This window comes from Homarus americanus, unplaced genomic scaffold (assembly GCF_018991925.1).
Source record: "Homarus americanus isolate GMGI-L3 unplaced genomic scaffold, GMGI_Hamer_2.0 scaffold32583, whole genome shotgun sequence".
In the NCBI taxonomy this organism is placed as follows: Eukaryota; Metazoa; Arthropoda; class Malacostraca; order Decapoda; family Nephropidae; genus Homarus; species Homarus americanus.
The window spans coordinates 25,843,472-25,854,275 of record NW_024713129.1 but is presented as its reverse complement, the minus strand read 5'-3'; the positions used below and the strand labels follow the sequence as shown (position 1 = coordinate 25,854,275).

At 37.0% G+C, this 10,804-nt stretch overlaps 1 protein-coding gene across 1 annotated transcript in view; it reads left to right on the top strand.

Moving 5' to 3' along the window:
* Window positions 1-10,804, top strand: part of LOC121869641 (probable cytosolic oligopeptidase A) — a 196,242-nt gene that overhangs the window by 105,758 nt on the left and 79,680 nt on the right. The window lies entirely within an intron of this gene.

Sequence of the window (10,804 nt, the reverse complement as noted above, 5' to 3'; positions counted from 1 at the left end):
AGTAGACAAACAATTAATGAGGCGACCCTTTGGAAGGGGAGGCGCGGTCACTTTTACCCCCCAATTTACCCTTCTCCCTCTCTTCCTTACAGCATTTGTTATAAAGTTTATTTGTGTTAAAGAAATGAATTAGATACCATAATGATCCTCTAGGAAATGTTTCCAATATGATATCCTTAAATGACATGTTGAAGAATATGTTAAAAATAAGTATTTTACTGTATATGAAGGGAACTGGTATTAATAAGCTCAAATTATTAGTTTGTATCCCCAAGTCTCTTATGTACAGAACTAAACAAAGAATTTATTTGAAATACTCTGTAACATTCAATACCATAATATCCTGACCACTGGGGCTAGTTATAGACTTGTCCCTGTGAAAAATCCATAATTTTGAGCAGCATATTACTGTACTCATTTTGTACTCAATGTACTGTGCTAAAGGATTAAAATTGTTATCTCTTTTGCAAACTATGAGATGTTTTTACTGTATTCATGTTAATTGCTATCAAACTGCTCATTTATATTCCTTGAATTATCACAATCTCCCTAAAAATACTTTAGCTTTTGTGTTTATTCAAGAGACATGAGAACCCTCTAATCCACCCCTTTGTTCGCTAACTCCGAGGTAAGTGAGACAGAGTAGACCGAGGCAAGCCAGGAGAGGCAGCCCGTGGCAGAAACACTAATGGACACAGTGGAGGCAGCGCGCTCAGTCCCAGCACCAGGATTTTCAGGCTGAAGATTTTTCAAGAAATCGTTGGTCAACTTCAGCAGCAACTGACAATTGAAGAAATGTTGGAGGATGATGAACAAGAAGAACAGCAACCAACATAAGAGGGTGACATTAAGCCTGGTGAACCTACAACATGCCAGCTGACTGAGTTGCTCACAACCATCGCACGTCTCAGTGAACAGCTAGAAGAATACGATACCAGGCCTCATCCTCGGAACCTTATCTGCTCTGTCCTTGATAAGGGTATGGAGGAATATAAGGCCTTGTACACGTCCCGTGTTAATGCTCATCAGCAGGCCCATATTACTCGGTACCTGCGCAAGGCCCAGCCTGATAATGCTTTGGAAAACATTGCTTTAGGAGATGATGATGATGATGATGGCACCACCGATGATGATATTGAAGTGTTGGGTGACTTACTGGTGGAAGGTGCTACCTCAAGACTTTGAGGGATTTGATGCTGAGGTGTAGAGGAAGGAGCAGGGAGGAAGCAGTAGCCGGCCCTCCCTGCCTCGGAACTCATCAACTAGCACCGTCAAGCATTTCACTGATTCTATCAAAGTCAGTTATTCTACAGTATGACTGTATATAAATATTGTTATCAACAATACAGCTCCTCCCTTACTTACCACCTACTCGACTTACGACCACCCGCACTTACGACCTGCCTGTCGCACCAAAATTTTGTCAAATTACGTATTTTCGAGTCCCAACGTCAGTGATTGCACTGTGTACTGACAAAATTTTCGTTTGTAATTCACTTTAAAATGGCTGGCAAACTTAAAAGTGAGAGTTTTATGGTGCTGAGAAGAAAAAGAGACACCCATTTTAGATTTTATATGTATTATTTAAGCATTTTCGACTTACGGCCTGGATTTGGGTCCCTAACCCCATCGTAAGTTGGGGAGGAGCTGTATGTACAATATAATATGTATGAATACATTACTGTAATGTCATTTTCTTGGTGCGTTGTAGGTCATTATAGGGGGGTTTGGGTGACACCACGCAACTGATTAGGCTTATTTGCATGAATTTCAATGTCACTCATTTTGCGATTTTAAATTTTGCGACACTAAAAGCGGTACCACTTGGAAGCAAAACTTGAGACCCTACTGTACTCTAATGTGGCTAAGAAATAAAGAAATTTCAATATAAAACTATAAAAAAATTAAGATCTTTGGTGTGTAATAATAATAATTAATGGTTTATTGAAAGAGCATGGCAGCCATAAAGCTAAAAATATACAGTTACTTAATTGGGAAATGAGTCACTTGATTGACAAATAATATATTGGTAGCATAAGTGACACAAATACAGTCAACCCTCACTTTACGCGGTCCCACATTCCGCGTTTCCACGTTTACGCGGTGCCCTGCCAGAACCCAGGATGCTCACATTCCGCGGTGGGTGTACCCCTTTACACGGTGAAGTATAATTTTTTTATTTAGCTCATAAAATTCATACAAATTATCCGGCCAGAATATAATTTACATTGCTGGAATTCTTACAATTTGATGATCATTTTGAATAGAAACATCATAGATTTTGCATTAGACATACAAATTTTAGATATAATGTTTACTCTTGAGTAAATATATTATCTTTTGTGCAAAATATATGATATTTATATTCAAAATATTCCTGGTCTTACAAGGAATCCAGCAATGTCAATTATATTATCCTAACTTTAGTCTGATTTATTATTTATTACTAAAAAGGTAAACAGTCTGGTATTCCCACACATTTATCTAGTAGGGACGTTGGTGCGCTTCTTGTTTGATGATCATTTTGAATATAAACATCATATATTTTGCATTAGACAAAATTTTTAGATATAATGTTCACTCTGAGTAAGTATGTTATCTTTTGCGCAAAATACATGACGTTTATATTCAAAATATTCCTGGTCTTACAAGGAATCCAGCAATGTCAATTATATTATCCTAACTTTAATCTGAGGTATTATTTAATACAAAATGTTAAAATTTATTTTTTTCACCCAACCTTTCTCTTGAAGGGAGGATTGGTGGGGGGTGGGGGGGAGGGTTGGGACGGACTGGCCATCTGGCTGGTTAGAAGAGGGGGGGAGGCAAGGTGGGGTACTTTGATTGACAGATAGTGTCATGAAGAATATTTTTTTTTTTATTAACTGAAGATATTTGTTTTAGCTCATAAAATTCATACAAATTACCCGGCCAGAATATAATTACATTGTTGGAATTCTTACAATTTGGTGATCATTTTGAATATAAACATCATATATTTTGCATTAGACATACAAATTTTAGATAAAATGTTTAATCTGAGTAAATATGTTATCTTTTGTGAAAAATATATGACATTTATATTCAAAATATTCCTGGTCTTACAAGGAATCCAGCAATGTCAATTATATTATCCTAACTTTAGTTTGAGGTATTATTTATTACTATACCTGGTTTTCCCCCAAAAATTTCTCAGAGGGAAGAGCCAGCAGTGTAGTGTGAGAAGAGGGGGAGGGAGTCGTGTCCATTATTTGAATGGACATTAACTTGGCGACTGTATTTCTCTATTTCTCTTAAGTATTAATTGTGTGCATGTACCATCATAAAATTAAGATGATATTTTTACTAGAACATAGGTATTGTGTTGGAAAAAGTGGAGTTTGGGGGTCAGCTGGTCTCTATTTCATTTAATCCCATATGTTATGTTATTCACTTTACGCGTTTCTCACTTTCCGCGGTACCCTGTGGGTTACATTAACCGCGTAAAGTGAGGGTTGACTGTATGATATATAATAACTAGGTGGGGAGAAGGTTATACTACAGGCCATTTCAACATAGTGACAGTGCAAAAGGTCAGATTGACTGGGAGTGAATACACTGGTTGATTACGAGTTGTTGATAATTTTTACAATGATTGGGACTGGGCTGTTCTTATAGCGATTAATGCGTGCTCACATGGGCTGGATGCGGTTGTAGTGTTGAACAGCAATTCGCGGACCAGGGATCTTGGGTAGAAGTAGGAGCCGGTGTCGAAGATGGTGCAGAAAAGACTCACCAAATTTGCAAATAATATGTGGGTGTTTCGGTTGTGTGGCATTTTGGGAGGATGACAAATTTGAGCTTGGGAAGTATGAATGTTGAGTAACCAGTGAGAAGCTCGGGAAGACATGACTACCCCAGCAGACTCCCAGGGGTGTGCAATATGAATTTTTGCCAAGACCCAAATTTGTATAAGCAGGGGAAGCTTTCGTATCTCAAAATAGTAGAGTCAATTCAGGAAATTTGTAAAAGCAAATATTGTATTTCAAACGTTTGGATCTCGAGGGATACAGTATTTTCTCGATATAACGAACTATTTCGAGCCACCCCTTTCGGTTAAATCAAAATTTCCGCTAAATTGAATTTCCGTTACCTTTGCTCGATTTAGCAAACTAGTTCGCTAAATCGAACATGATTCCATTAAATTTTCGCTAAATCGAATTTCCATTATTTTCGCTTGATTTAGTGAACTAGTTCACTAAATTTAGTGTAATTCCATTAAATTCCATTCCAAATGCGCTGCTTGGCACGTGGGGTTTGTTTACATCCACATAGTCTGTGTCCTGCCGCCACTACGTGTGTTGTTCACTGCTACCTCTCGGTCTACATCTCGGTCAACTAACTACTGTGCTTAGACACCATGCTGAGAGTCTCTCAGAAAGGAAGTGGTGTGGGGGAGAAAGTCAAAAGAGTGCAGCTATCATTTGGAAAAAAGTTTGCAAATTATAAAAAAAAATTGAAAACAAACACCGAACCCCCTAGTTTAAGGTAAGCCATGAATAATGTTTCTGATGTTTATAGGTACATATCATGTGTCTGAGGTGTCTCTCCGTAGGTGTGATCGTGTTAACAAAATTAATCTCAATTTAGCAAACTAGTTCACTAAAACGAATGAAAAATACAGTATAGTCTCCATTTACGCGAATTTGGTTTACGCGTTTGGTCATTTACGCGGCACCTTGCCAGACCGACAATTTTTATTTACACGGTTCATTCCATCATTTACGCGGGAAGCGGCGCGGGCAGGATGCGCACAAGGTCGTCGAGTCAACAGAACATTACCGAGTTCTTCACCCGCCACCCACCACAGCCAGCCCAAGTCAGTGATAGTGAGGATATGGACTTTGAGGGGTTTGACAAAGAGGACCTGCAAGCCTCTGTGGTGGATAGTGATACAGGTGAGGGCCAATAATCTGCCCTCTGCCTCAGAACCAATCCCAATCCCCGTGTACCCAGCCATTTCTTTTACTAAGTAAGTGTTAAAAAACCTAATATTATTGATATGTCTCTTAAATATTAATTGTGTGTGCATATCATCATAAAATTAAGATGTTATTTTTCCTACAACGTAAGTAACGTATTGTGTCTGGGTGAAGTATAATTTGTTTATTTACTGAAGATATTTGTTTTTAGCTCATCCAATTCATAGAAATTACCCGGCCAGAATATAATTTACATTGCTGGAATTCTTGTAAGATAGTGAGTAATTTGAATATAAACAAGCTAAAATTTCATTACACATCCAAATTTTAGATCTAATTTAAGAATTTTATTAGAGAGCAAAAATTTTAACTTTTGTGCAAAATATATGACGTTTATATTCAAATTATTCGCAGTCTTGCAAGGAATCCAGCAGTCTCAGGTATTATTTATTACTAAACCTAAAAACCTAGTGTTTTCACCCAAACATTTCTCAGGGAGGGAGGGGAGTCAGCGAGCGTGGGAAGAGGGGGGGAGGGGGAATTGAGTCCATTATTTGAATGGACATTAACCGGTGACTGTATTTCTCTTAAATATTAATTGTGTGTGCATACCATCATAAAATTAAGATATTTTTACTGCAATGTACGTATTGTGTCGGAAAAAGTGTAAAGTGTAGTTTCGGGGTCGGCCCAGTCTCTATTTCAATTAATCCCATATGTTCTGTTATTTCGTTTCCGCATTTCTCGGTTTACGAGGACCTCCACGTGTTCAATTGACCGCGTAAATCGAGACTATACTGTATGGAAAAAATTCCTTCCGCTATATCGAGAGTTCGTTGTATCGGATTCCGTAAAATCTAGAGCACTGGTTCCCAAACTGGGGGCCATGGCCCCCCCAGCAAAATTTAGGGGGCCATAAGCTGAGGCTATGTACACATAAAAATCCCAAGCCCCACCACACTAGAACAGCCAGTCAGCAGCTGACCCAGCCAGAGATATGGATTGGGAGAGGGGGGGGCCATGGATAAGGATCATATATGAAAAGTGGGTAATGATCAGAAAAAGTTTGGAAACCACTGATCTAGAGTATACTGTACAAGTCTCTAACATTCAATGCCACCATATCCCGACCACTGGAGTCTGTTAAACACCTTTTGTGATCTTTGCTCTGTAATACTTTTTGCACAATAAATAACACCCACTCTTAAATCTATACAGTACAAATTACTGGGGTATTGTATTACCTTACTGTAAATGCTGTATAATTATAAAGAAGATTGAGAAAATATATACTGTATATATTATTGTAAACAATGTTCATGCCCAGTCCTCCCCTCCCCCCTGGGTCACTGTTAGTAAATATCAAGTGACAGTAACCCAACAATTACTGAATCAAAATAAAACTGACTTCCATTGGCAGATGCTGCTTGGCGGACCTTTGATTTACCCTTCAATGGGGAAGCTGGAGGAAGGGAACTCCCTTCTGCAAAGTGCACCTGAAAATATAAATTTTGAGTTTTTTAATCAGTAATAAACTAAGCAATATATTGTAATCAATTATTTTTTTCTTCTTAATTTAGACAAAATAACATTATTCCCAGAATTATATAAGACTCACTTATTGGTACTGTATTCAACATCACTAAACCAAATTGGCTTCCCTCCCTTTTCAATAACAAACAATCCTAAACCAAACCAGTCTCACTTTGCGGAAATCAACGTCGCCATTCAAAACTGGCTCATCAAGTGGTGTCACCTCTGGTTCAAACTTGTACTCATAGTTGTCAGTGCCACCCCAGTTGATTAGACATTGATCAGGATCCACAAAATCCTTTAATGATTTCTTGTCAACAAATTTGATCTTCTCTACCGACTTTGGAGGCAACCAAGTTTTGATGATTTTCCACATTGCTGAAAAGTAAATATGTAAACTAAACTTTAATTCATATAGAGTAATAAACTTCTTTACTTCATATGCATAAGACAGATTTTTAGCTAAGTAAACACTGAGAAGCAATATAGAACATATTTTTTTTTCTATTCAAGCATTACCATTCAAAAGAGTTTTTTCTATTAATCATTAAATCAGTTATGGAAAGTGTAATCATTTGCCTGGCAATGCAGTATAGTACTGTAATGTATTCTGTAACTCCTACAATGCAGCTTTTCACTTCATAACAATGGCTGTAATTTTATATGTTTGTGCATTGTAAATCAATTTTATTACAAATATTTTTTAATCGAGCATTAATTTATTTCTGAAAGTGTAAAATCCGACCATTTACCAACATACGTATGGAAGTTTGTGTATAAACAGGAACAGAGTAAACAGTAGTTGCTGCCTGCCAGGTCAGTGACACTGAGTGATCAGCTGAGTGAAAGTTTACCCGACATCTCACGAGGGTTGTAGCGTATGTGGCCAGTTGTCTAATTTTTCTCTGTGTTTGTCTATTTTCTCTTTGTTAGGCTCACATACATACGTACATGTAGGAGATCTCAGAATAAGAATGGAGGTGAGAAAAGAAGCTCACAATGGCATTTTCTATATATATATATATATATATATATATATATATATATATATATATATATATATATATATATATATATATATATATATATATATATATATATATATATATATATATATATACTGTATATACTGTATATATATATATCAGCATATATATATATATACATATACATTTACACTCATGCGCCGGTTAACGTCCTAGATACGTTCTTGGAACGTGACGTTAACCGAAATGGACGTTGTCCGATCATCACATAAACTTTGTATTTATAGGCTACTTACATGTATGTGGAATACTATATACGTACATATACACTTTTACCCCTAAATCACTACTGTAATGTGATACAGGTGATTAATTTTTATCTCTTGTGCAAAATACATGACGTTTATTTTAAAATTATTCACTGTTTTACAAGGATTAAAACAGCGCCGGGCATATGGGGGAGAGAGAGGGTGGGAGTGAGCGAGGGGGCGTGGGGGGACGGGAGGTAGTACGTTTGACAGTTGGCACAGGCCCAGGTCTAACGCGTGTATATTTATCAGTTCTTAAGTGACTAAGCTTCTCTCTTATAAAAAGCCAGTGAAATGACCTGGGTGAATATAATTAACATTGCTGGGATTCTTGTAACATACTGATTAATTTGAATATAAACATGCTATAATTTGCACTAGACAAAACAATTTTAGTACCGTAATCAAATTAGTACATGTGCACTCCAGCTTTGCACTAAGAAATCTATGTAAATCTACCCAAAAATACAATTGAGAAACTTTTTTATAAAATGTACTACAGTACTGTACACTAATGTACAACAATTTTTATCTCTTGAGCAAAATATATGACGTTTATATTCAAATTATTGGCTGTCTTGCAAGGATTCCAGCAATGCAAATTATAATTCCTAACTTTAGTCTGAGATATATAAAAACTGTAAGCCTAAAAGCCTGGCTGGGGGGCGGGGGGGACGTAGCCAGCCACACCACCCAGCGAGGGGTTGGTGGGGGGTGGGGGGGTTGAGGTGATAAGTTTGAGGCGAAGGTCTCTGTGTGTTTATTTAACAGTCCTACTAAGCTTCTTTCCTTTTAAAATGCCAGTGATATGACCTAGGAAAATATAATTAACATAGCTGGGATTCTTGTAAGATACTGATTTATTTGAATATAAACATGTTGTAATTCGCACTAGACATAACAATTTTAGTACCGTAATCAAATTAGTACATGTGCACTCCAGCTTTGCACTAAAGTCATTTACAGTATTTCTTTTATGTTTCTTTTAGTATGGTGTGTGCATGTAAATGTATGAAAATAAATGAAGAAATTTATGTAAATCTACCCAAAAATACAGTAGAAATTTTTTATATAAAATGTACTACAGTATTGTACACTAATGTACTACATTTTTTATATCTTGAGCAAAATATATGACGCTTATATTTAAATTAATCTCTGTCTTGCAAGGATTTCAGCAATGCAAATTATATTATCCTAACTTTAGTCAGAGATATTATATAAAATAAACATAAAGAAATCACCAATCTTTTATCTTGAACACGAGGGTGGTGGGAAGCAGGGTTGCCAGATGGCCGTTTCCACGGCCAAATTTCTCTAACTAGGCCATAAAAAACTTCGCCTGGCCGTGAAAAATGGATGGTCGCGGCCAAACTATTTGTCCGAATTTTGTAAAACACGTATTAATTCCTCATTTAGTGGATTGTGAAGAAAAGTCTAGCAGATTTTCAAATTTCACAAAGAAAATGCTGGCTCGGAGATCTCACCTTGTCATGACCTCACCTCTTCACATGTTTACGTGACCTACTGAGCTGACTGATCTTTCTAGTTACTACCTTAGCTGTTAGTTCTCATATTTGAGTTGTTCAGGCTGAACGTGTCCAGCATATGGGTTAAGCTTCAGAGCTTACAAAGCCATCTGAATTACTTTCTGAAATTCCGAATGCTAATTTTCAAAATGTCCACTAGTAAATGAAAAGGGTCCTAGGAGTGGTAGAAAATATAACAAACCAGGGGACGATGACGAACTAGACGTTTTTGCTTACACCAACTAGTGTTATCATGCTCCACCACCATTTCAGATTAAGGTAAATCTTCACTATAGATTATAGATATTATGTTTATGTAATTATTGGGCTCTCAATTCTAAGTGAAAATTTGGTATTATTGCGACATTTTAAGTGGATATTGTAAGGGGTACTTTTATTTTGTGTGGATTGCAAAAATAGCCTTGTGCTTCCCATCCAAAAAGTTTTGGCCGAATTTTGGGCAATTTGGCCGTGAGATGGCGTGAAGTTGGTCAGGAAGCTTTGTTGTACATCTACTAAACTTAAAATATAGTGTGAGGTGACAATATTCATGCTTTGTTTGTTTATTTATTTGAGATAAGATTTGACAGTTGGCGCTGAAGGCCTGCCTGCGTGTTTATTTATCATTACTTAAGAGTGACTAAGCTCTTCTCATAATTTTCCACCCAAACGACCTGGGTGAATATAACTTACATTGGAGGGATTTTTGTAAGATAGTAATTTATTTGAATGCTTTTTTTTTTCAATTTAAATTTTAATTGTTTATTCCTTGATAGAGGAAGTGGGATCCTAGTGCTGTCACTTGCTACCCCTGTACCATAACACCAGAAGCACCAGTGTCACAAGTATATACAGTACAGTAGAGTCATCCCTTGGTTATCGCGCCTAACTGGGACCCGCCGATAACAAAAGTACAGAACCTATGGGATTTATTCTAATTGGTTCAGGCACCCAAGACCCAACCCCAAGTTTCCCATTTTATGACCATTTAGACCCACTAAATATATATATAATGTTATGGTAAATATCATAAACACACATAGGCATGGCTAGGTTTATTACAAAGTCATGAAAAGGGTACGCTTAATACTGTAGTCCACAAAACATGTAGCTATGCTTTTTTTATTTGGTCCCCCGTCATACGAGTCAGTCTTCTGTCACATCAGGATGCCTGAGTCCTCCGTTTTCTCTCTTAATCTTAGAGTGCACCAGAAACTTTACTATTTTTAGTAATGCCACAGAATTTGAAATTGCAACTGGGGCGGCAATTGTTGAGGCAACTAGATATGTCTGATTACAGCAAATGTGTTATTGTCAATTTGTAGGTGAAAGATTTTATCCTCAATAGATGTAGGTTAACATTTCCCCTGTAGGCAAATGCTTAAAAAAAGCCTAAGTAAGGAAGCATATTCCTTTAACACATAATATCTGACCAGTATGGGGAGGATCATCACGTCTCCGTCACGGGGTTGTGGAGTGGTGGTCCA